The 25,834-nt window shown below is 46.8% G+C and overlaps 15 non-coding genes across 15 annotated transcripts; all 15 read right to left on the minus strand.

Moving 5' to 3' along the window:
* Positions 1-797: 797 nt before the first annotated feature.
* On the minus strand, positions 798-879 carry trnal-uag (transfer RNA leucine (anticodon UAG)). The gene has a single exon. It is a non-coding gene; the product is annotated as a tRNA-Leu (tRNA).
* Positions 880-2,504: 1,625 nt separating this feature from the next.
* trnal-uag (transfer RNA leucine (anticodon UAG)) lies at positions 2,505-2,586 on the minus strand. The gene has a single exon. It is a non-coding gene; the product is annotated as a tRNA-Leu (tRNA).
* Positions 2,587-4,187: 1,601 nt separating this feature from the next.
* trnal-uag (transfer RNA leucine (anticodon UAG)) lies at positions 4,188-4,269 on the minus strand. Its single transcript has one exon. It is a non-coding gene; the product is annotated as a tRNA-Leu (tRNA).
* Positions 4,270-5,894: 1,625 nt separating this feature from the next.
* trnal-uag (transfer RNA leucine (anticodon UAG)) lies at positions 5,895-5,976 on the minus strand. Its single transcript has one exon. It is a non-coding gene; the product is annotated as a tRNA-Leu (tRNA).
* A 1,601-nt stretch (positions 5,977-7,577) lies between these two features.
* trnal-uag (transfer RNA leucine (anticodon UAG)) lies at positions 7,578-7,659 on the minus strand. Its single transcript has one exon. It is a non-coding gene; the product is annotated as a tRNA-Leu (tRNA).
* Positions 7,660-9,285: 1,626 nt separating this feature from the next.
* trnal-uag (transfer RNA leucine (anticodon UAG)) lies at positions 9,286-9,367 on the minus strand. The gene has a single exon. It is a non-coding gene; the product is annotated as a tRNA-Leu (tRNA).
* Positions 9,368-10,992: 1,625 nt separating this feature from the next.
* trnal-uag (transfer RNA leucine (anticodon UAG)) lies at positions 10,993-11,074 on the minus strand. Its single transcript has one exon. It is a non-coding gene; the product is annotated as a tRNA-Leu (tRNA).
* Positions 11,075-12,699: 1,625 nt separating this feature from the next.
* Positions 12,700-12,781, minus strand: trnal-uag (transfer RNA leucine (anticodon UAG)). The gene has a single exon. It is a non-coding gene; the product is annotated as a tRNA-Leu (tRNA).
* Positions 12,782-14,382: 1,601 nt separating this feature from the next.
* On the minus strand, positions 14,383-14,464 carry trnal-uag (transfer RNA leucine (anticodon UAG)). The gene has a single exon. It is a non-coding gene; the product is annotated as a tRNA-Leu (tRNA).
* A 1,625-nt stretch (positions 14,465-16,089) lies between these two features.
* On the minus strand, positions 16,090-16,171 carry trnal-uag (transfer RNA leucine (anticodon UAG)). Its single transcript has one exon. It is a non-coding gene; the product is annotated as a tRNA-Leu (tRNA).
* Positions 16,172-17,772: 1,601 nt separating this feature from the next.
* trnal-uag (transfer RNA leucine (anticodon UAG)) lies at positions 17,773-17,854 on the minus strand. The gene has a single exon. It is a non-coding gene; the product is annotated as a tRNA-Leu (tRNA).
* A 1,626-nt stretch (positions 17,855-19,480) lies between these two features.
* trnal-uag (transfer RNA leucine (anticodon UAG)) lies at positions 19,481-19,562 on the minus strand. Its single transcript has one exon. It is a non-coding gene; the product is annotated as a tRNA-Leu (tRNA).
* Positions 19,563-21,160: 1,598 nt separating this feature from the next.
* Positions 21,161-21,242, minus strand: trnal-aag (transfer RNA leucine (anticodon AAG)). Its single transcript has one exon. It is a non-coding gene; the product is annotated as a tRNA-Leu (tRNA).
* A 1,625-nt stretch (positions 21,243-22,867) lies between these two features.
* On the minus strand, positions 22,868-22,949 carry trnal-aag (transfer RNA leucine (anticodon AAG)). Its single transcript has one exon. It is a non-coding gene; the product is annotated as a tRNA-Leu (tRNA).
* Positions 22,950-24,569: 1,620 nt separating this feature from the next.
* Positions 24,570-24,651, minus strand: trnal-aag (transfer RNA leucine (anticodon AAG)). The gene has a single exon. It is a non-coding gene; the product is annotated as a tRNA-Leu (tRNA).
* Positions 24,652-25,834: the final 1,183 nt, after the last annotated feature.

The following is a 25,834-nucleotide window of genomic DNA, read 5'->3' on the forward strand; positions in this document are numbered from 1 at the left end:
CTCTCAACCGCCACTCGCAGCTCTGTAGCGCTGCCCGTCGGTCACGCAACTCAACTGCTGAAAGAAAAAATCCAAAAAGCATCAAAACAAAATCCAGTTCTTCAGTTCCCATCACCTGGATCACAAGATTCGACAAGTAAAATTCGTGAACAATCGGGCGGCTGTCTTTCCAGAGGCCAGCCCTGCTTTCATCGTGTTTGTCTGTCGAGCGGTCACGCAGATCGAAATGTGTCGACTGGTTTCAAGGCGCAAATGAACATTGGTGCGAATCGGACATCTGCCCAATAGAAACAGTGGTCACAGCAGAACAAATTTAAACGCGTGAGATCATGAAAGTGAATGCTGGAGTCGGCAATGCCGCAGGATAGTTTCCATGAAGTGGAAGGAAGAAAGGAAAGGCGGCATATTGGCTGTGGAAGGAAGAAAAAGTTGGGAAAACAGGCCAGTTTGAACTGTGGAGCATCAAGTACAGGCATTTGAGAGTGCTGGATTTGAAGGAATGGTTAGGTTTTTGCCAGCAACAAAAAATATTTCTTTTTTGTGCAAAAGATTGATTTCTTGCTGCATTCTATTAGTGTATGTGGTAGAGAACAAAAGAGGTAATCGAAACTATACTGCAGCTCGTATTCAAACCGAACAAACTGCGACCTCAACGCAGAGAATGGACGAGGATGCGATCAAGGCGAAGCGCATCAGGTGGGGCAGTCATGCCCGAACAACAGCAATGTCGCTCCCGGTGCTGCTTGGAAAAGAAGGATGTTTGGTGATGACGAATAAATAGCAAGCACTTTACATGTTGGCAGCGGTGGGATTCGAACCCACGCCCCCGAAGAGACTGGAGCCTAAATCCAGCGCCTTAGACCGCTCGGCCACGCTACCACGTGTCAAAGCTCTTCCTTCAGAATCTGATATCTGGTGATTGAAATGTGGTTTTCTTGCATTTTGACCTTTGAGTCGAGGATTTTCCATTGAACGAATCAAATAAATGGACTTTCTGAACAATATTCATGCGACGAGGTGGCCGAGTGTTTGAGGTGATGGATTCCTAATCCATTGTGCTCTGCACGCATGGTTTTGTATCTCATTCGCGCCATTATTGCATTTACCGTTTGATGCGTCGCTTCCTTCCTGAAATTCAACCAGATGTCTTGGGCCTCGCTCCAATCCGAAGCCACGGTGGATGAATTTTGCATTGCTCGCTGATCTCTGCTCAAATCAGCAAGGAAAAATTGGTGAACGGAGGTGTTGCGAGTGTAAGATGTGAATAACGTGAAGGATCAAGAAAGTGCACAATTACGCCCCGGTAAAGCGAGTATCTGTCCACAGATAATACCTGACCTGCTGAGTGTTGCCAGCAGTTTCTGGATTTATTTTTGAGCTTTCACTATAGCCGTTTTCCTGACAACTTGAAACTTTACTCAAGGGCGCAGCTTCAAGCACAACTTTCTTGAGCTCTACTCACACACAACATCGCTCTTTACTTTCCGACACACTCGCTTTAAAATCTGGCTTATCCGCACACAGCTTCCTGCGCCACGAAAATTTGAAACACCTTTCGCTCTTGGCCTGCAATCGCTCCTTTTTCGCCACAGGCGCTCTTTACATTTATCGTCTACTCGATTCAATCCCATGTTTAAACAGAACTATTAAGATCAAGGCGGAATACTTCCGATCTTCCTGGGCCGCCCCATCTTGCCAAATGTGCACCTCTCAACCTCCACTCGCAGCTCTGTAGCGCTGCCCGTCGGTCACGCAACTCAACTGCTGAAAGAAAAAATCCAAAAAGCATCAAAACAAAATCCAGTTCTTCAGTTACCATCACCTGGATCACAAGATTCGACAAGTAAAATTCGTGAACAATCGGGCGGCTGTCTTTCCAGAGGCCAGCCCTGCTTTCATCGTGTTTGTCTGTCGAGCGGTCACGCAGATCGAAATGTGTCGACTGGTTTCAAGGCGCAAATGAACATTGGTGCGAATCGGACATCTGCCCAATAGAAACAGTGGTCACAGCAGAACAAATTTAAACGCGTGAGATCATGAAAGTGAATGCTGGAGTCGGCAATGCCGCAGGATAGTTTCCATGAAGTGGAAGGAAGAAAGGAAAGGCGGCATATTGGCTGTGGAAGGAAGAAAAAGTGGGGAAAACAGGCCAGTTTGAACTGTGGAGCATCAAGTACAGGCATGTGAGAGTGCTGGATTTGAAGGAATGGTTAGGTTTTTGCCAGCAACAAAAAATATTTCTTTTTTGTGCAAAAGATTGATTTCTTGCTGCATTCTATTAGTGTATGTGGTAGAGAACAAAAGAGGTAATCGAAACTATACTGCAGCTCGTATTCAAACCGAACAAACTGCGACCTCAACGCAGAGCATGGACGAGGATACGATCAAGGCGAAGCGCATCAGGTGGGGCAGTGATGCCCGAACAACAGCAATGTCGCGCCCGGTGCTGCTTGGAAAAGAAGGATGTTTGGTGATGACGAAAATATAGCAAGCACTTTACATGTTGGCAGCGGTGGGATTCGAACCCACGCCCCCGAAGAGACTGGAGCCTAAATCCAGCGCCTTAGACCGCTCGGCCACGCTACCACGTGCCAAACCTCTGCCTTCAGAATCTGATATCTGGTGATTGAAATGTGGTTTTCTTGCATTTTGACCTTTGAGTCGAGGATTTTCCATTGAACGAATCAAATAAATGGACTTTCTGAACAATATTCATGCGACGAGGTGGCCGAGTGTTTGAGGTGATGGATTCCTCATCCATTGTGCTCTGCACGCATGGTTTTGTATCTCATTCGCGCCATTATTGCATTTACCGTTTGATGCGTCGCTTCCTTCCTGAAATTCAGCCAGATGTCTTGGGCATCGCTCCAGTCCGAAGCCACGGTGGATGAATTTTGCATTGCTCGCTGATCTCTGCTCAAATCAGCAAGGAAAAATTGGTGCACGGAGGTGTTGCGAGTGTAAGATGTGAATAACGTGAAGGATCAAGAAAGTGCACAATGACGCCCCGGTAAAGCGAGTATCTGTCCACAGATAATACCTGACCTGCTGAGTGTTGCCAGCAGTTTCTGGATTTATTTTTGAGCTTTCACTATAGCCGTTTTCCTGACAACTTGAAACTTTACTCAAGGGCGCAGCTTCAAGCACAACTTTCTTGAGCTCTACTCACACACAACATCGCTCTTTACTTTCGGACACACTCGATTTAAAATCTGGCTTATCCGCACACAGCTTCCTGCGCCACGAAAATTTGAAACACCTTTCGCTCTTGGCCTGCAATCGCTCCTTTTTCGCCACAGGCGCTCTTTACATTTATCCTCTACTCGATTCAATCCCATGTTTAAACAGAACTATTAAGATCAAGGCGGAATACTTCCGATCTTCCTGGGCCGCCCCAACTTGCCAAATGTGCACCTCTCAACCGCCACTCGCAGCTCTGTCGCGCTGCCCGTCGGTCACGCAACTCAACTGCTGAAAGAAAAAATCCAAAAAGCATCAAAACAAAATCCAGTTCTTCAGTTACCATCACCTGGATCACAAGATTCGACAAGTAAAATTCGTGAACAATCGGGCGGCTGTCTTTCCAGAGGCCAGCCCTGCTTTCATCGTGTTTGTCTGTCGAGCGGTCACGCAGATCGAAATGTGTCGACTGGTTTCAAGGCGCAAATGAACATTGGTGCGAATCGGACATCTGCCCAATAGAAACAGTGGTCACAGCAGAACAAATTTAAACGCGTGAGATCATGAAAGTGAATGCTGGAGTCGGCAATGCCGCAGGATAGTTTCCATGAAGTGGAAGGAAGAAAGGAAAGGCGGCATATTGGCTGTGGAAGGAAGAAAAAGTGGGGAAAACAGGCCAGTTTGAACTGTGGAGCATCAAGTACAGGCATGTGAGAGTGCTGGATCAGCAACAAAAAATATTTCTTTTTTGTGCAAAAGATTGATTTCTTGCTGCATTCTATTAGTGTATGTGGTAGAGAACAAAAGAGGTAATCGAAACTATACTGTAGCTCGTATTCAAACCGAACAAACTGCGACCTCAACGCAGAGCATGGACGAGAATACGATCAAGGCGAAGCGCATCAGGTGGGGCAGTGATGCCCGAACAACAGCAATGTCGCGCCCGGTGCTGCTTGGAAAAGAAGGATGTTTGGTGATGACGAAAATATAGCAAGCACTTTACATGTTGGCAGCGGTGGGATTCGAACCCACGCCCCCGAAGAGACTGGAGCCTAAATCCAGCGCCTTAGACCGCTCGGCCACGCTACCACGTGTCAAAGCTCTGCCTTCAGAATCTGATATCTGGTGATTGAAATGTGGTTTTCTTGCATTTTGACCTTTGAGTCGAGGATTTTCCATTGAACGAATCAAATAAATGGACTTTCTGAACAATGTTCATGCGACGAGGTGGCCGAGTGTTTGAGGTGATGGATTCCTAATCCATTGTGCTCTGCACGCATGGTTTTGTATCTCATTCGCGCCATTATTGCATTTACCGTTTGATGCGTCGCTTCCTTCCTGAAATTCAGCCAGATGTCTTGGGCCTCGCTCCAGTCCGAAGCCACGGTGGATGAATTTTGCATTGCTCGCTGATCTCTGCTCAAATCAGCAAGGAAAAATTGGTGCTCGGAGGTGTTGCGAGTGTAAGATGTGAATAACGTGAAGGATCAAGAAAGTGCACAATTACGCCCCGGTAAAGCGAGTATCTGTCCACAGATAATACCTGACCGGCTGAGTGTTGCCAGCAGTTTCTGGATTTATTTTTGAGCTTTCACTATAGCCGTTTTCCTGACAACTTGAAACTTTACTCAAGGGCGCAGCTTCAAGCACAACTTTCTTGAGCTCTACTCACACACAACATCGCTCTTTACTTTCCGACACACTCGCTTTAAAATCTGGCTTATCCGCACACAGCTTCCTGCGCCACGAAAATTTGAAACACCTTTCGCTCTTGGCCTGCAATCGCTCCTTTATCGCCACAGGCGCTCTTTACATTTATCGTCTACTCGATTCAATCCCATGTTTAAACAGAACTATTAAGATCAAGGCGGAATACTTCCGATCTTCCTGGGCCGCCCCAACTTGCCAAATGTGCACCTCTCAACCGCCACTCGCAGCTCTGTAGCGCTGCCCGTCGGTCACGCAACTCAACTGCTGAAAGAAAAAATCCAAAAAGCATCAAAACAAAATCCAGTTCTTCAGTTACCATCACCTGGATCACAAGATTCGACAAGTAAAATTCGTGAACAATCGGGCGGCTGTCTTTCCAGAGGCCAGCCCTGCTTTCATCGTGTTTGTCTGTCGAGCGGTCACGCAGATCGAAATGTGTCGACTGGTTTCAAGGCGCAAATGAACATTGGTGCGAATCGGACATCTGCCCAATAGAAACAGTGGTCACAGCAGAACAAATTTCAACGCGTGAGATCATGAAAGTGAATGCTGGAGTCGGCAATGCCGCAGGATAGTTTCCATGAAGTGGAAGGAAGAAAGGAAAGGCGGCATATTGGCTGTGGAAGGAAGAAAAAGTGGGGAAAACAGGCCAGTTTGAACTGTGGAGCATCAAGTACAGGCATGTGAGAGTGCTGGATTTGAAGGAATGGTTCGGTTTTTGCCAGCAACAAAAAATATTTCTTTTTTGTGCAAAAGATTGATTTCTTGCTGCATTCTATTAGTGTATGTGGTAGAGAACGAAAGAGGTAATCGAAACTATACTGTAGCTCGTATTCAAACCGAACAAACTGCGACCTCAACGCAGAGCATGGACGAGGATACGATCAAGGCGAAGCGCATCAGGTGGGGCAGTGATGCCCGAACAACAGCAATGTCGCGCCCGGTGCTGCTTGGAAAAGAAGGATGTTTGGTGATGACGAAAATATAGCAAGCACTTTACATGTTGGCAGCGGTGGGATTCGAACCCACGCCCCCGAAGAGACTGGAGCCTAAATCCAGCGCCTTAGACCGCTCGGCCACGCCACCACGTGTCAACGCTCTGCCTTCAGAATCTGATATCTGGTGATTGAAATGTGGTTTTCTTGCATTTTGACCTTTGAGTCGAGGATTTTCCATTGAACGAATCAAATAAATGGACTTTCTGAACAATATTCATGCGACGAGGTGGCCGAGTGTTTGAGGTGATGGATTCCTAATCCATTGTGCTCTGCACGCATGGTTTTGTATCTCATTCGCGCCATTATTGCATTTACCGTTTGATGCGTCGCTTCCTTCCTGAAATTCAGCCAGATGTCTTGGGCCTCGCTCCAATCCGAAGCCACGGTGGATGAATTTTGCATTGCTCGCTGATCTCTGCTCAAATCAGCAAGGAAAAATTGGTGCATGGAGGTGTTGCGAGTGTAAGATGTGAATAACGTGAAGGATCAAGAAAGTGCACAATTACGCCCCGGTAAAGCGAGTATCTGTCCACAGATAATACCTGACCTGCTGAGTGTTGCCAGCAGTTTCTGGATTTATTTTTGAGCTTTCATTATAGCCGTTTTCCTGACAACTTGAAACTTTACTCAAGGGCGCAGCTTCAAGCACAACTTTCTTGAGCTCTACTCACACACAACATCGCTCTTTACTTTCCGACACACTCGCTTTAAAATCTGGCTTATCCGCACACAGCTTCCTGCGCCACGAAAATTTGAAACAGCTTTCGCTCTTGGCCTGCAATCGCTCCTTTTTCGCCACAGGCGCTCTTTACATTTATCGTCTACTCGATTCAATCCCATGTTTAAACAGAACTATTAAGATCAAGGCGGAATACTTCCGATCTTCCTGGGCCGCCCCAACTTGCCAAATGTGCACCTCTCAACCGCCACTCGCTGCTCTGTAGCGCTGCCCGTCGGTCACGCAACTCAACTGCTGAAAGAAAAAATCCAAAAAGCATCAAAACAAAATCCAGTTCTTCAGTTACCATCACCTGGATCACAAGATTCGACAAATAAAATTCGAGAACAATCGGGCGGCTGTCTTTCCAGAGGCCAGCCCTGCTTTCATCGTGTTTGTCTGTCAAGCGGTCACGCAGATCGAAATGTGTCGACTGGTTTCAAGGCGCAAATGAACATTGGTGCGAATCGGACATCTGCCCAATAGAAACAGTGGTCACAGCAGAACAAATTTAAACGCGTGAGATCATGAAAGTGAATGCTGGAGTCGGCAATGCCGCAGGATAGTTTCCATGAAGTGGAAGGAAGAAAGGAAAGGCGGCATATTGGCTGTGGAAGGAAGAAAAAGTGGGGAAAACAGGCCAGTTTGAACTGTGGAGCATCAAGTACAGGCATGTGAGAGTGCTGGATCAGCAACAAAAAATATTTCTTTTTTGTGCAAAAGATTGATTTCTTGCTGCATTCTATTAGTGTATGTGGTAGAGAACAAAAGAGGTAATCGAAACTATACTGTAGCTCGTATTCAAACCGAACAAACTGCGACCTCAACGCAGAGCATGGACGAGAATACGATCAAGGCGAAGCGCATCAGGTGGGGCAGTGATGCCCGAACAACAGCAATGTCGCGCCCGGTGCTGCTTGGAAAAGAAGGATGTTTGGTGATGACGAAAATATAGCAAGCACTTTACATGTTGGCAGCGGTGGGATTCGAACCCACGCCCCCGAAGAGACTGGAGCCTAAATCCAGCGCCTTAGACCGCTCGGCCACGCTATCACGTGTCAAAGCTCTGCCTTCAGAATCTGATATCTGGTGATTGAAATGTGGTTTTCTTGCATTTTGACCTTTGAGTCGAGGATTTTCCATTGAACGAATCAAATAAATGGACTTTCTGAACAATATTCATGCGACGAGGTGGCCGAGTGTTTGAGGTGATGGATTCCTAATCCATTGTGCTCTGCACGCATGGTTTTGTATCTCATTCGCGCCATTATTGCATTTACCGTTTGATGCGTCGCTTCCTTCCTGAAATTCAGCCAGATGTCTTGGGCCTCGCTCCAGTCCGAAGCCACGGTGGATGAATTTTGCATTGCTCGCTGATCTCTGCTCAAATCAGCAAGGAAAAATTGGTGCACGGAGGTGTTGCGAGTGTAAGATGTGAATAACGTGAAGGATCAAGAAAGTGCACAATTACGCCCCGGTAAAGCGAGTATCTGTCCACAGATAATACCTGACCTGCTGAGTGTTGCCAGCAGTTTCTGGATTTATTTTTGAGCTTTCACTATAGCCGCTTTCCTGACAACTTGAAACTTTACTCAAGGACGCAGCTTCAAGCACAACTTTCTTGAGCTCTACTCACACACAACATCGCTCTTTACTTTCCGACACACTCGCTTTAAAATCTGGCTTATCCGCACACAGCTTCCTGCGCCACGAAAATTTGAAACACCTTTCGCTCTTGGCCTGCAATCGCTCCTTTTTCGCCACAGGCGCTCTTTACATTTATCGTCTACTCGATTCAATCCCATGTTTAAACAGAACTATTAAGATCAAGGCGGAATACTTCCGATCTTCCTGGGCCGCCCCAACTTGCCAAATGTGCACCTCTCAACCGCCACTCGCAGCTCTGTCGCGCTGCCCGTCGGTCACGCAACTCAACTGCTGAAAGAAAAAATCCAAAAAGCATCAAAACAAAATCCAGTTCTTCAGTTCCCATCACCTGGATCACAAGATTCGACAAGTAAAATTCGTGAACAATCGGGCGGCTGTCTTTCCAGAGGCCAGCCCTGCTTTCATCGTGTTTGTCTGTCAAGCGGTCACGCAGATCGAAATGTGTCGACTGGTTTCAAGGCGCAAATGAACATTGGTGCGAATCGGACATCTGCCCAATAGAAACAGTGGTCACAGCAGAACAAATTTAAACGCGTGAGATCATGAAAGTGAATGCTGGAGTCGGCAATGCCGCAGGATAGTTTCCATGAAGTGGAAGGAAGAAAGGAAAGGCGGCATATTGGCTGTGGAAGGAAGAAAAAGTTGGGAAAACAGGCCAGTTTGAACTGTGGAGCATCAAGTCCAGGCATGTGAGAGTGCTGGATTTGAAGGAATGGTTCGGTTTTTGCCAGCAACAAAAAATATTTCTTTTTTTGTGCAAAGGATTGATTTCTTGCTGCATTCTATTAGTGTATGTGGTAGAGAACAAAAGAGGTAATCGAAACTATACTGTATCTCGTATTCAAACCGAACAAACTGCGACCTCAACGCAGAGCATGGACGAGGATACGATCAAGGCGAAGCGCATCAGGTGGGGCAGTGATGCCCGAACAACAGCAATGTCGCGCCCGGTGCTGCTTGGAAAAGAAGGATGTTTGGTGATGACGAAAATATAGCAAGCACTTTACATGTTGGCAGCGGTGGGATTCGAACCCACGCCCCCGAAGAGACTGGAGCCTAAATCCAGCGCCTTAGACCGCTCGGCCACGCTACCACCTGTCACAGCTCTGCCTTCAGAATCTGATATCTGGTGATTGAAATGTGGTTTTCTTGCATTTTGACCTTTGAGTCGAGGATTTTCCATTGAACGAATCAAATAAATGGACTTTCTGAACAATATTCATGCGACGAGGTGGCCGAGTGTTTGAGGTGATGGATTCCTAATCCATTGTGCTCTGCACGCATGGTTTTGTATCTCATTCGCGCCATTATTGCATTTACCGTTTGATGCGTCGCTTCCTTCCTGAAATTCAACCAGATGTCTTGGGCCTCGCTCCAATCCGAAGCCACGGTGGATGAATTTTGCATTGCTCGCTGATCTCTGCTCAAATCAGCAAGGAAAAATTGGTGCACGGAGGTGTTGCGAGTGTAAGATGTGAATAACGTGAAGGATCAAGAAAGTGCACAATTACGCCCCGGTAAAGCGAGTATCTGTCCACAGATAATACCTGACCTGCTGAGTGTTGCCAGCAGTTTCTGGATTTATTTTTGAGCTTTCACTATAGCCGTTTTCCTGACAACTTGAAACTTTACTCAAGGGCGCAGCTTCAAGCACAACTTTCTTGAGCTCTACTCACACACAACATCGCTCTTTACTTTCCGACACACTCGCTTTAAAATCTGGCTTATCCGCACACAGCTTCCTGCGCCACGAAAATTTGAAACACCTTTCGCTCTTGGCCTGCAATCGCTCCTTTTTCGCCACAGGCGCTCTTTACATTTATCGTCTACTCGATTCAATCCCATGTTTAAACAGAACTATTAAGATCAAGGCGGAATACTTCCGATCTTCCTGGGCCGCCCCATCTTGCCAAATGTGCACCTCTCAACCTCCACTCGCAGCTCTGTAGCGCTGCCCGTCGGTCACGCAACTCAACTGCTGAAAGAAAAAATCCAAAAAGCATCAAAACAAAATCCAGTTCTTCAGTTACCATCACCTGGATCACAAGATTCGACAAGTAAAATTCGTGAACAATCGGGCGGCTGTCTTTCCAGAGGCCAGCCCTGCTTTCATCGTGTTTGTCTGTCGAGCGGTCACGCAGATCGAAATGTGTCGACTGGTTTCAAGGCGCAAATGAACATTGGTGCGAATCGGACATCTGCCCAATAGAAACAGTGGTCACAGCAGAACAAATTTAAACGCGTGAGATCATGAAAGTGAATGCTGGAGTCGGCAATGCCGCAGGATAGTTTCCATGAAGTGGAAGGAAGAAAGGAAAGGCGGCATATTGGCTGTGGAAGGAAGAAAAAGTGGGGAAAACAGGCCAGTTTGAACTGTGGAGCATCAAGTACAGGCATGTGAGAGTGCTGGATTTGAAGGAATGGTTAGGTTTTTGCAAGCAACAAAAAATATTTCTTTTTTGTGCAAAAGATTGATTTCTTGCTGCATTCTATTAGTGTATGTGGTAGAGAACAAAAGAGGTAATCGAAACTATACTGCAGCTCGTATTCAAACCGAACAAACTGCGACCTCAACGCAGAGCATGGACGAGGATACGATCAAGGCGAAGCGCATCAGGTGGGGCAGTGATGCCCGAACAACAGCAATGTCGCGCCCGGTGCTGCTTGGAAAAGAAGGATGTTTGGTGATGACGAAAATATAGCAAGCACTTTGCATGTTGGCAGCGGTGGGATTCGAACCCACGCCCCCGAAGAGACTGGAGCCTAAATCCAGCGCCTTAGACCGCTCGGCCACGCTACCACGTGCCAAACCTCTGCCTTCAGAATCTGATATCTGGTGATTGAAATGTGGTTTTCTTGCATTTTGACCTTTGAGTCGAGGATTTTCCATTGAACGAATCAAATAAATGGACTTTCTGAACAATATTCATGCGACGAGGTGGCCGAGTGTTTGAGGTGATGGATTCCTCATCCATTGTGCTCTGCACGCATGGTTTTGTATCTCATTCGCGCCATTATTGCATTTACCGTTTGATGCGTCGCTTCCTTCCTGAAATTCAGCCAGATGTCTTGGGCATCGCTCCAGTCCGAAGCCACGGTGGATGAATTTTGCATTGCTCGCTGATCTCTGCTCAAATCAGCAAGGAAAAATTGGTGCACGGAGGTGTTGCGAGTGTAAGATGTGAATAACGTGAAGGATCAAGAAAGTGCACAATGACGCCCCGGTAAAGCGAGTATCTGTCCACAGATAATACCTGACCTGCTGAGTGTTGCCAGCAGTTTCTGGATTTATTTTTGAGCTTTCACTATAGCCGTTTTCCTGACAACTTGAAACTTTACTCAAGGGCGCAGCTTCAAGCACAACTTTCTTGAGCTCTACTCACACACAACATCGCTCTTTACTTTCGGACACACTCGATTTAAAATCTGGCTTATCCGCACACAGCTTCCTGCGCCACGAAAATTTGAAACACCTTTCGCTCTTGGCCTGCAATCGCTCCTTTTTCGCCACAGGCGCTCTTTACATTTATCCTCTACTCGATTCAATCCCATGTTTAAACAGAACTATTAAGATCAAGGCGGAATACTTCCGATCTTCCTGGGCCGCCCCAACTTGCCAAATGTGCACCTCTCAACCGCCACTCGCAGCTCTGTCGCGCTGCCCGTCGGTCACGCAACTCAACTGCTGAAAGAAAAAATCCAAAAAGCATCAAAACAAAATCCAGTTCTTCAGTTACCATCACCTGGATCACAAGATTCGACAAGTAAAATTCGTGAACAATCGGGCGGCTGTCTTTCCAGAGGCCAGCCCTGCTTTCATCGTGTTTGTCTGTCGAGCGGTCACGCAGATCGAAATGTGTCGACTGGTTTCAAGGCGCAAATGAACATTGGTGCGAATCGGACATCTGCCCAATAGAAACAGTGGTCACAGCAGAACAAATTTAAACGCGTGAGATCATGAAAGTGAATGCTGGAGTCGGCAATGCCGCAGGATAGTTTCCATGAAGTGGAAGGAAGAAAGGAAAGGCGGCATATTGGCTGTGGAAGGAAGAAAAAGTTGGGAAAACAGGCCAGTTTGAACTGTGGAGCATCAAGTACAGGCATGTGAGAGTGCTGGATTTGAAGGAATGGTTCGGTTTTTGCCAGCAACAAAAAATATTTCTTTTTTGTGCAAAAGATTGATTTCTTGCTGCATTCTATTAGTGTATGTGGTAGAGAACAAAAGAGGTAATCGAAACTATACTGTAGCTCGTATTCAAACCGAACAAACTGCGACCTCAACGCAGAGCATGGACGAGGATGCGATCAAGGCGAAGCGCATCAGGTGGGGCAGTCATGCCCGAACAACAGCAATGTCGCGCCCGGTGCTGCTTGGAAAAGAAGGATGTTTGGTGATGACGAAAATATAGCAAGCACTTTACATGTTGGCAGCGGTGGGATTCGAACCCACGCCCCCGAAGAGACTGGAGCCTAAATCCAGCGCCTTAGACCGCTCGGCCACGCTACCATGTGTCAACGCTCTGCCTTCAGAATCTGATATCTGGTGATTGAAATGTGGTTTTCTTGCATTTTGACCTTTGAGTCGAGGATTTTCCATTGAACGAATCAAATAAATGGACTTTCTGAACAATATTCATGCGACGAGGTGGCCGAGTGTTTGAGGTGATGGATTCCTAATCCATTGTGCTCTGCACGCATGGTTTTGTATCTCATTCGCGCCATTATTGCATTTACCGTTTGATGCGTCGCTTCCTTCCTGAAATTCAGCCAGATGTCTTGGGCCTCGCTCCAATCCGAAGCCACGGTGGATGAATTTTGCATTGCTCGCTGATCTCTGCTCAAATCAGCAAGGAAAAATTGGTGCATGGAGGTGTTGCGAGTGTAAGATGTGAATAACGTGAAGCATCAAGAAAGTGCACAATTACGCCCCGGTAAAGCGAGTATCTGTCCACAGATCATACCTGACCTGCTGAGTGTTGCCAGCAGTTTCTGTATTTATTTTTGAGCTTTCATTATAGCCGTTTTCCTGACAACTTGAAACTTTACTCAAGGGCGCAGCTTCAAGCACAACTTTCTTGAGCTCTACTCACACACAACATCGCTCTTTACTTTCCGACACACTCGCTTTAAAATCTGGCTTATCCGCACACAGCTTCCTGCGCCACGAAAATTTGAAACACCTTTCGCTCTTGGCCTGCAATCGCTCCTTTTTCGCCACAGGCGCTCTTTACATTTATCGTCTACTCGATTCAATCCCATGTTTAAACAGAACTATTAAGATCAAGGCGGAATACTTCCGATCTTCCTGGGCCGCCCCAACTTGCCAAATGTGCACCTCTCAACCGCCACTCGCTGCTCTGTAGCGCTGCCCGTCGGTCACGCAACTCAACTGCTGAAAGAAAAAATCCAAAAAGCATCAAAACAAAATCCAGTTCTTCAGTTACCATCACCTGGATCACAAGATTCGACAAATAAAATTCGTGAACAATCGGGCGGCTGTCTTTCCAGAGGCCAGCCCTGCTTTCATCGTGTTTGTCTGTCAAGCGGTCACGCAGATCGAAATGTGTCGACTGGTTTCAAGGCGCAAATGAACATTGGTGCGAATCGGACATCTGCCCAATAGAAACAGTGGTCACAGCAGAACAAATTTAAACGCGTGAGATCATGAAAGTGAATGCTGGAGTCGGCAATGCCGCAGGATAGTTTCCATGAAGTGGAAGGAAGAAAGGAAAGGCGGCATATTGGCTGTGGAAGGAAGAAAAAGTGGGGAAAACAGGCCAGTTTGAACTGTGGAGCATCAAGTACAGGCATGTGAGAGTGCTGGATCAGCAACAAAAAATATTTCTTTTTTGTGCAAAAGATTGATTTCTTGCTGCATTCTATTAGTGTATGTGGTAGAGAACAAAAGAGGTAATCGAAACTATACTGTAGCTCGTATTCAAACCGAACAAACTGCGACCTCAACGCAGAGCATGGACGAGAATACGATCAAGGCGAAGCGCATCAGGTGGGGCAGTGATGCCCGAACAACAGCAATGTCGCGCCCGGTGCTGCTTGGAAAAGAAGGATGTTTGGTGATGACGAAAATATAGCAAGCACTTTACATGTTGGCAGCGGTGGGATTCGAACCCACGCCCCCGAAGAGACTGGAGCCTAAATCCAGCGCCTTAGACCGCTCGGCCACGCTACCACGTGTCAAAGCTCTGCCTTCAGAATCTGATATCTGGTGATTGAAATGTGGTTTTCTTGCATTTTGACCTTTGAGTCGAGGATTTTCCATTGAACGAATCAAATAAATGGACTTTCTGAACAATGTTCATGCGACGAGGTGGGCGAGTGTTTGAGGTGATGGATTCCTAATCCATTGTGCTCTGCACGCATGGTTTTGTATCTCATTCGCGCCATTATTGCATTTACCGTTTGATGCGTCGCTTCCTTCCTGAAATTCAGCCAGATGTCTTGGGCCTCGCTCCAGTCCGAAGCCACGGTGGATGAATTTTGCATTGCTCGCTGATCTCTGCTCAAATCAGCAAGGAAAAATTGGTGCTCGGAGGTGTTGCGAGTGTAAGATGTGAATAACGTGAAGGATCAAGAAAGTGCACAATTACGCCCCGGTAAAGCGAGTATCTGTCCACAGATAATACCTGACCGGCTGAGTGTTGCCAGCAGTTTCTGGATTCATTTTTGAGCTTTCACTATAGCCGTTTTCCTGACAACTTGAAACTTTACTCAAGGGCGCAGCTTCAAGCACAACTTTCTTGAGCTCTACTCACACACAACATCGCTCTTTACTTTCCGACACACTCGCTTTAAAATCTGGCTTATCCGCACACAGCTTCCTGCGCCACGAAAATTTGAAACACCTTTCGCTCTTGGCCTGCAATCGCTCCTTTATCGCCACAGGCGCTCTTTACATTTATCGTCTACTCGATTCAATCCCATGTTTAAACAGAACTATTAAGATCAAGGCGGAATACTTCCGATCTTCCTGGGCCGCCCCAACTTGCCAAATGTGCACCTCTCAACCGCCACTCGCAGCTCTGTAGCGCTGCCCGTCGGTCACGCAACTCAACTGCTGAAAGAAAAAATCCAAAAAGCATAAAAACAAAATCCAGTTCTTCAGTTACCATCACCTGGATCACAAGATTCGACAAGTAAAATTCGTGAACAATCGGGCGGCTGTCTTTCCAGAGGCCAGCCCTGCTTTCATCGTGTTTGTCTGTCGAGCGGTCACGCAGATCGAAATGTGTCGACTGGTTTCAAGGCGCAAATGAACATTGGTGCGAATCGGACATCTGCCCAATAGAAACAGTGGTCACAGCAGAACAAATTTCAACGCGTGAGATCATGAAAGTGAATGCTGGAGTCGGCAATGCCGCAGGATAGTTTCCATGAAGTGGAAGGAAGAAAGGAAAGGCGGCATATTGGCTGTGGAAGGAAGAAAAAGTGGGGAAAACAGGCCAGTTTGAACTGTGGAGCATCAAGTACAGGCATGTGAGAGTGCTGGATTTGAAGGAATGGTTCGGTTTTTGCCAGCAACAAAAAATATTTCTTTTTTGTGCAAAAGATTGATTTCTTGCTGCATTCTATTAGTGTATGTGGTAGAGAACAAAAGAGGTAATCGAAACTATACTGTAGCTCGTATTCAAACCGAACAAACTGCGACCTCAACGCAGAGCATGGACGAGAATACGATCAAGGCGAAGCGCATCAGGTGGGGCAGTGATGCCCGAACAACAGCAATGTCGCGCCCGGTGCTGCTTGGAAAAGAAGGATGTTTGGTGATGACGAAAATATAGCAAGCACTTTACATGTTGGCAGCGGTGGGATTCGAACCCACGCCCCCGAAGAGACTGGAGCCTAAATCCAGCGCCTTAGACCGCTCGGCCACGCCACCACGTGTCAACGCTCTGCCTTCAGAATCTGATATCTGGTGATTGAAATGTGGTTTTCTTGCATTTTGACCTTTGAGTCGAGGATTTTCCATTGAACGAATCAAATAAATGGACTTTCTGAACAATATTCATGCGACGAGGTGGCCGAGTGTTTGAGGTGATGGATTCCTAATCCATTGTGCTCTGCACGCATGGTTTTGTATCTCATTCGCGCCATTATTGCATTTACCGTTTGATGCGTCGCTTCCTTCCTGAAATTCAGCCAGATGTCTTGGGCCTCGCTCCAATCCGAAGCCACGGTGGATGAATTTTGCATTGCTCGCTGATCTCTGCTCAAATCAGCAAGGAAAAATTGGTGCATGGAGGTGTTGCGAGTGTAAGATGTGAATAACGTGAAGGATCAAGAAAGTGCACAATTACGCCCCAGTAAAGCGAGTATCTGTCCACAGATAATACCTGACCTGCTGAGTGTTGCCAGCAGTTTCTGGATTTATTTTTGAGCTTTCATTATAGCCGTTTTCCTGACAACTTGAAACTTTACTCAAGGGCGCAGCTTCAAGCACAACTTTCTTGAGCTCTACTCACACACAACATCGCTCTTTACTTTCCGACACACTCGCTTTAAAATCTGGCTTATCCGCACACAGCTTCCTGCGCCACGAAAATTTGAAACACCTTTCGCTCTTGGCCTGCAATCGCTCCTTTTTCGCCACAGGCGCTCTTTACATTTATCGTCTACTCGATTCAATCCCATGTTTAAACAGAACTATTAAGATCAAGGCGGAATACTTCCGATCTTCCTGGGCCGCCCCAACTTGCCAAAAGTGCACCGCTCAACCGCCACTCGCTGCTCTGTAGCGCTGCCCGTCGGTCACGCAACTCAACTGCTGAAAGAAAAAATCCAAAAAGCATCAAAACAAAATCCAGTTCTTCAGTTACCATCACCTGGATCACAAGATTCGACAAATAAAATTCGAGAACAATCGGGCGGCTGTCTTTCCAGAGGCCAGCCCTGCTTTCATCGTGTTTGTCTGTCAAGCGGTCACGCAGATCGAAATGTGTCGACTGGTTTCAAGGCGCAAATGAACATTGGTGCGAATCGGACATCTGCCCAATAGAAACAGTGGTCACAGCAGAACAAATTTAAACGCGTGAGATCATGAAAGTGAATGCTGGAGTCGGCAATGCCGCAGGATAGTTTCCATGAAGTGGAAGGAAGAAAGGAAAGGCGGCATATTGGCTGTGGAAGGAAGAAAAAGTGGGGAAAACAGGCCAGTTTGAACTGTGGAGCATCAAGTACAGGCATGTGAGAGTGCTGGATCAGCAACAAAAAATATTTCTTTTTTGTGCAAAAGATTGATTTCTTGCTGCATTCTATTAGTGTATGTGGTAGAGAACAAAAGAGGTAATCGAAACTATACTGTAGCTCGTATTCAAACCGAACAAACTGCGACCTCAACGCAGAGCATGGACGAGAATACGATCAAGGCGAAGCGCATCAGGTGGGGCAGTGATGCCCGAACAACAGCAATGTCGCGCCCGGTGCTGCTTGGAAAAGAAGGATGTTTGGTGATGACGAAAATATAGCAAGCACTTTACATGTTGGCAGCGGTGGGATTCGAACCCACGCCCCCGAAGAGACTGGAGCCTAAATCCAGCGCCTTAGACCGCTCGGCCACGCTATCACGTGTCAAAGCTCTGCCTTCAGAATCTGATATCTGGTGATTGAAATGTGGTTTTCTTGCATTTTGACCTTTGAGTCGAGGACTTTCCATTGAACGAATCAAATAAATGGACTTTCTGAACAATATTCATGCGACGAGGTGGCCGAGTGTTTGAGGTGATGGATTCCTAATCCATTGTGCTCTGCACGCATGGTTTTGTATCTCATTCGCGCCATTATTGCATTTACCGTTTGATGCGTCGCTTCCTTCCTGAAATTCAGCCAGATGTCTTGGGCCTCGCTCCAGTCCGAAGCCACGGTGGATGAATTTTGCATTGCTCGCTGATCTCTGCTCAAATCAGCAAGGAAAAATTGGTGCACGGAGGTGTTGCGAGTGTAAGATGTGAATAACGTGAAGGATCAAGAAAGTGCACAATTACGCCCCGGTAAAGCGAGTATCTGTCCACAGATAATACCTGACCTGCTGAGTGTTGCCAGCAGTTTCTGGATTTATTTTTGAGCTTTCACTATAGCCGCTTTCCTGACAACTTGAAACTTTACTCAAGGACGCAGCTTCAAGCACAACTTTCTTGAGCTCTACTCACACACAACATCGCTCTTTACTTTCCGACACACTCGCTTTAAAATCTGGCTTATCCGCACACAGCTTCCTGCGCCACGAAAATTTGAAACACCTTTCGCTCTTGGCCTGCAATCGCTCCTTTTTCGCCACAGGCGCTCTTTACATTTATCGTCTACTCGATTCAATCCCATGTTTAAACAGAACTATTAAGATCAAGGCGGAATACTTCCGATCTTCCTGGGCCGCCCCAACTTGCCAAATGTGCACCTCTCAACCGCCACTCGCAGCTCTGTCGCGCTGCCCGTCGGTCACGCAACTCAACTGCTGAAAGAAAAAATCCAAAAAGCATCAAAACAAAATCCAGTTCTTCAGTTCCCATCACCTGGATCACAAGATTCGACAAGTAAAATTCGTGAACAATCGGGCGGCTGTCTTTCCAGAGGCCAGCCCTGCTTTCATCGTGTTTGTCTGTCAAGCGGTCACGCAGATCGAAATGTGTCGACTGGTTTCAAGGCGCAAATGAACATTGGTGCGAATCGGACATCTGCCCAATAGAAACAGTGGTCACAGCAGAACAAATTTAAACGCGTGAGATCATGAAAGTGAATGCTGGAGTCGGCAATGCCGCAGGATAGTTTCCATGAAGTGGAAGGAAGAAAGGAAAGGCGGCATATTGGCTGTGGAAGGAAGAAAAAGTTGGGAAAACAGGCCAGTTTGAACTGTGGAGCATCAAGTCCAGGCATGTGAGAGTGCTGGATTTGAAGGAATGGTTCGGTTTTTGCCAGCAACAAAAAATATTTCTTTTTTTGTGCAAAGGATTGATTTCTTGCTGCATTCTATTAGTGTATGTGGTAGAGAACAAAAGAGGTAATCGAAACTATACTGTAGCTCGTATTCAAACCGAACAAACTGCGACCTCAACGCAGAGCATGGACGAGGATACGATCAAGGCGAAGCGCATCAGGTGGGGCAGTCATGCCCGAACAACAGCAATGTCGCGCCCGGTGCTGCTTGGAAAAGAAGGATGTTTGGTGATGACGAAAATATAGCAAGCACTTTACATGTTGGCAGCGGTGGGATTCGAACCCACGCCCCCGAAGAGACTGGAGCCTAAATCCAGCGCCTTAGACCGCTCGGCCACGCTACCACCTGTCAAAGCTCTGCCTTCAGAATCTGATATCTGGTGATTGAAATGTGGTTTTCTTGCATTTTGACCTTTGAGTCGAGGATTTTCCATTGAACGAATCAAATAAATGGACTTTCTGAGCAATATTCATGCTACGAGGTGGCCGAGTGTTTGAGGTGATGGATTCCTAATCCATTGTGCTCTGCACGCATGGTTTTGTATCTCATTCGCGCCATTATTGCATTTTCCGTTTGATACGTCGCTTCCTTCCTGAAATTCAACCAGATGTCTTGGGCCTCGCTCCAATCCGAAGCCACGGTGGATGAATTTTGCATTGCTCGCTGATCTCTGCTCAAATCAGCAAGGAAAAATTGGTGCACGGAGGTGTTGCGAGTGTAAGATGTGAATAACGTGAAGGATCAAGAAAGTGCACAATTACGCCCCGGTAAAGCGAGTATCTGTCCACAGATAGTACCTGACCTGCTGAGTGTTGCCAGCAGTTTCTGGATTTATTTTTGAGCTTTCACTATAGCCGTTTTCCTGACAACTTGAAACTTTACTCAAGGGCGCAGCTTCAAGCACAACTTTCTTGAGCTCTACTCACACACAACATCGTTCTTTACTTTCCGACACACTCGCTTTAAAATCTGGCTTATCCGCACACAGCTTCCTGCGCCACGAAAATTTGAAACACCTTTCGCTCTTGGCCTGCAAACGCTGCTTTTTCGCCACAGGCGCTCTTTACATTTATCGTCTACTCGATTCAATCCCATGTTTAAACAGAACTATTAAGATCAAGGCGGAATACTTCCGATCTTCCTGGGCCGCCCCAACTTGCCAAATGTGCACCTCTCAACCGCCACTCGCAGCTCTGTTGCGCTGCCCGTCGGTCACGCAACTCAACTGCTGAAAGAAAAAATCCAAAAAGCATCAAAACAAAATCCAGTTCTTCAGTTACCATCACCTGGATCACAAGATTCGACAAGTAAAATTCGTGAACAATCGGGCGGCTGTCTTTCCAGAGGCCAGCCCTGCTTTCATCGTGTTTGTCTGTCGAGCGGTCACGCAGATCGAAATGTGTCGACTGGTTTCAAGGCGCAAATGAACATTAGTGCGAATCGGACATCTGCCCAATAGAAACAGTGGTCACAGCAGAACAAATTTAAACGCGTGAGATCATGAAAGTGAATGCTGGAGTCGGCAATGCCGCAGGATAGTTTCCATGAAGTGGAAGGAAGAAAGGAAAGGCGGCATATTGGCTGTGGAAGGAAGAAAAAGTTGGGAAAACAGGCCAGTTTGAACTGTGGAGCATCAAGTACAGGCATGTGAGAGTGCTGGATTTGAAGGAATGGTTAGGTTTTTGTGCAAAAGATTGATTTCTTGCTGCATTCTATTAGTGTATGTGGTAGAGAACAAAAGAGGTAATCGAAACTATACTGTAGCTCGTATTCAAACCGAACAAACTGCGACCTCAACGCAGAGCATGGACGAGGATACGATCAAGGCGAAGCGCATCAGGTGGGGCAGTCATGCCCGAACAACAGCAATGTCGCGCCCGGTGCTGCTTGGAAAAGAAGGATGTTTGGTGATGAGGAAAAAATAGCAAGCACTTTACACGTTGGCAGCGGTGGGATTCGAACCCACGCCCCCGAAGAGACTGGAGCCTTAATCCAGCGCCTTAGACCGCTCGGCCACGCTACCACGTGTCAAAGCTCTGCCTTCAGAATCTGATATCTGGTGATTGAAATGTGGTTTTCTTGCATTTTGACCTTTGAGTCGAGGATTTTCCAATGAAAAAATCAAATAAATGGTCTTTCTGAGCAATATTCATGCGACGAGGTGGCCGAGTGTTTGAGGTGATGGATTCCTAATCCATTGTGCTCTGCACGCATGGTTTTGTATCTCATCCGCGCCATTATTGCATTTACCGTTTGATGTGTCGCTTCCTTCCTGAAATTCAACCAGATGTCTTGGGCCTCGCTCCAATCCGAAGCCACGGTGGATGAATTTTGCATTGCTCGCTGATCTCTGCTCAAATCAGCAAGGAAAAATTGGTGCACGGAGGTGTTGCGAGTGTAAGATGTGAATAACGTGAAGGATCAAGAAAGTGCACAATGACGCCCCGGTAAAGCGAGTATCTATCCACAGATAATACCTGACCTGCTGAGTGTTGCCAGCAGTTTCTGGATTTATTTTTGAGCTTTCACTATAGCCGTTTTCCTGACAACTTGAAACTTTACTCAAGGGCGCAGCTTCAAGCACAACTTTCTTGAGCTCTACTCACACACAACATCGCTCTTTACTTTCCGACACACTCGCTTTAAAATCTGGCTTATCCGCACACAGCTTCCTGCGCCACGAAAATTTGAAACACCTTTCGCTCTTGGCCTGCAATCGCTCCTTTTTCGCCACAGGCGCTCTTTACATTTATCGTCTACTCGATTCAATCCCATGTTTAAACAGAACTATTAAGATCAAGGCGGAATACTTCCGATCTTCCTGGGCCGCCCCAACTTGCCAAATGTGCACCTCTCAACCGCCACTCGCAGCTCTGTCGCGCTGCCCGTCGGTCACGCAACTCAACTGCTGAAAGAAAAAATCCAAAAAGCATCAAAACAAAATCCAGTTCTTCAGTTACCATCACCTGGATCACAAGATTCGACAAGTAAAATTCGTGAACAATCGGGCGGCTGTCTTCCCAGAGGCCAGCCCTGCTTTCATCGTGTTTGTCTGTCGAGCGGTCACGCAGATCGAAATGTGTCGACTGGTTTCAAGGCGCAAATGAACATTGGTGCGAATCGGACATCTGCCCAATAGAAACAGTGGTTACAGCAGAACAAATTTAAACGCGTGAGATCATGAAAGTGAATGCTGGAGTCGGCAATGCCGCAGGATAGTTTCCATGAAGTGGAAGGAAGAAAGGAAAGGCGGCATATTGGCTGTGGAAGGAAGAAAAAGTGGGGAAAACAGGCCAGTTTGAACTGTGGAGCATCAAGTACAGGCATGTGAGAGTGCTGGATTTGAAGGAATGGTTAGGTTTTTGCCAGCAAGAAAAAATATTTCTTTTTTGTGCAAAAGATTGATTTCTTGCTGCATTCTATTAGTGTATGTGGTAGAGAACAAAAGAGGTAATCGAAACTATACTGTAGCTCGTATTCAAACCGAACAAACTGCGACCTCAACGCAGAGCATGGACGAGGATACGATCAAGGCGAAGCGCATCAGGTGGGGCAGTCATGCCCGAACAACAGCAATGTCGCGCCCGGTGCTGCTTGGAAAAGAAGGATGTTTGGTGATGAGGAAAAAATAGCAAGCACTTTACACGTTGGCAGCGGTGGGATTCGAACCCACGCCCCAGAAGAGACTGGAGCCTTAATCCAGCGCCTTAGACCGCTCGGCCACGCTACCACGTGTCAAAACTCTGCCTTCAGAATCTGATATCTGGTCATTGAAATGTGGTTTTCTTGCGTTTTGACCTTTGAGTCGAGGATTTTCCATTGAACGAATCAAATAAATGGACTTTCTGAGCAATATTCATGCGACGAGGTGGCCGAGTGTTTGAGGTGATGGATTCCTAATCCATTGTGCTCTGCACGCATGGTTTTGTATCTCATTCGCGCCATTATTGCATTTACCGTTTGATGCGTCGCTTCCTTCCTGAAATTCAACCAGATGTCTTGGGCCTCGCTCCAATCCGAAGCCACGGTGGATGAATTTTGCATTGCTCGCTGATCTCTGCTCAAATCAGCAAGGAAAAATTGGTGCACGGAGGTGTTGCGAGTGTAAGATGTGAACAACGTGAAGGATCAAGAAAGTGCACAATTACGCCCCGGTAAAGCGAGTATCTGTCCACAGATAATACCTGACCTGCTGAGTGTTGCCAGCAGTTTCTGGATTTATTTTTGAGCTTTCACTATAGCCGTTTTCCTGACAACTTGAAACTTTACTCAAGGGCGCAGCTTCAAGCACAACTTTCTTGAGCTCTACTCACACACAACATCGCTCTTTACTTTCCGACACACTCGCTTTAAAATCTGGCTTATCCGCACACAGCTTCCTGCGCCACGAAAATTTGAAACACCTTTCGCTCTTGGCCTGCAATCACTCCTTTTTCGCCACAGGCGCTCTTTACATTTATCCTCTACTCGATTCAATCCCATGTTTAAACAGAACTATTAAGATCAAGGCGGAATACTTCCGATCTTCCTGGGCCGCCCCAACTTGCCAAATGTGCACCTCTCAACTGGCACTCGCAGCTCTGTCGCGCTGCCCGTCGGTCACGCAACTCAACTGCTGAAAGAAAAAATCCAAAAAGCATCAAAACAAAATCCAGTTCTTCAGTTACCATCACCTGGATCACAAGATTCGACAAGTAAAATTCGTGAACAATCGGGCGGCTGTCTTTCCAGAGGCCAGCCCTGCTTTCATCGTGTTTGTCTGTCGAGCGGTCACGCAGATCGAAATGTGTCGACTGGTTTCAAGGCGCAAATGAACATTGGTGCGAATCGGACATCTGCCCAATAGAAACAGTGGTCACAGCAGAACAAATTTAAACGCGTGAGATCATGAAAGTGAATGCTGGAGTCGGCAATGCCGCAGGATAGTTTCCATGAAGTGGAAGGAAGAAAGGAAAGGCGGCATATTGGCTGTGGAAGGAAGAAAAAGTGGGGAAAACAGGCCAGATTGAACTTTGGAGCATCAAGTACAGGCATGTGAGAGTGCTGGATTTGAAGGAATGGTTAGGTTTTTGCCAGCAACAAAAAATATTTTTGTGCAAAAGATTGATTTCTTGCTGCATTCTATTAGTGTATGTGGTAGAGAACAAAAGAGGTAATCGAAACTATACTGTAGCTCGTATTCAAACCGAACAAACTGCGACCTCAACGCAGAGCATGGACGAGGATACGATCAAGGCGAAGCGCATCAGGTGGGGCAGTCATGCCCGAACAACAGCAATGTCGCGCCCGGTGCTGCTTGGAAAAGAAGGATGTTTGGTGATGAGGAAAAAATAGCAAGCACTTTACACGTTGGCAGCGGTGGGATTCGAACCCACGCCCCCGAAGAGACTGGAGCCTTAATCCAGCGCCTTAGACCGCTCGGCCACGCTACCACGTGTCAAAGCTCTGCCTTCAGAATCTGATATCTGGTGATTGAAATGTGGTTTTCTTGCATTTTGACCTTTGAGTCGAGGATTTTCCAATGAAAAAATCAAATAAATGGTCTTTCTGAGCAATATTCATGCGACGAGGTGGCCGAGTGTTTGAGGTGATGGATTCCTAATCCATTGTGCTCTGCACGCATGGTTTTGTATCTCATCCGCGCCATTATTGCATTTACCGTTTGATGTGTCGCTTCCTTCCTGAAATTCAACCAGATGTCTTGGGCCTCGCTCCAATCCGAAGCCACGGTGGATGAATTTTGCATTGCTCGCTGATCTCTGCTCAAATCAGCAAGGAAAAATTGGTGCACGGAGGTGTTGCGAGTGTAAGATGTGAATAACGTGAAGGATCAAGAAAGTGCACAATGACGCCCCGGTAAAGCGAGTATCTATCCACAGATAATACCTGACCTGCTGAGTGTTGCCAGCAGTTTCTGGATTTATTTTTGAGCTTTCACTATAGCCGTTTTCCTGACAACTTGAAACTTTACTCAAGGGCGCAGCTTCAAGCACAACTTTCTTGAGCTCTACTCACACACAACATCGCTCTTTACTTTCCGACACACTCGCTTTAAAATCTGGCTTATCCGCACACAGCTTCCTGCGCCACGAAAATTTGAAACACCTTTCGCTCTTGGCCTGCAATCGCTCCTTTTTCGCCACAGGCGCTCTTTACATTTATCGTCTACTCGATTCAATCCCATGTTTAAACAGAACTATTAAGATCAAGGCGGAATACTTCCGATCTTCCTGGGCCGCCCCAACTTGCCAAATGTGCACCTCTCAACCGCCACTCGCAGCTCTGTCGCGCTGCCCGTCGGTCACGCAACTCAACTGCTGAAAGAAAAAATCCAAAAAGCATCAAAACAAAATCCAGTTCTTCAGTTACCATCACCTGGATCACAAGATTCGACAAGTAAAATTCGTGAACAATCGGGCGGCTGTCTTCCCAGAGGCCAGCCCTGCTTTCATCGTGTTTGTCTGTCGAGCGGTCACGCAGATCGAAATGTGTCGACTGGTTTCAAGGCGCAAATGAACATTGGTGCGAATCGGACATCTGCCCAATAGAAACAGTGGTTACAGCAGAACAAATTTAAACGCGTGAGATCATGAAAGTGAATGCTGGAGTCGGCAA

This window comes from Heptranchias perlo, chromosome 35 (assembly GCF_035084215.1).
Source record: "Heptranchias perlo isolate sHepPer1 chromosome 35, sHepPer1.hap1, whole genome shotgun sequence".
Lineage (NCBI taxonomy): Eukaryota > Metazoa > Chordata > Chondrichthyes > Hexanchiformes > Hexanchidae > Heptranchias > Heptranchias perlo.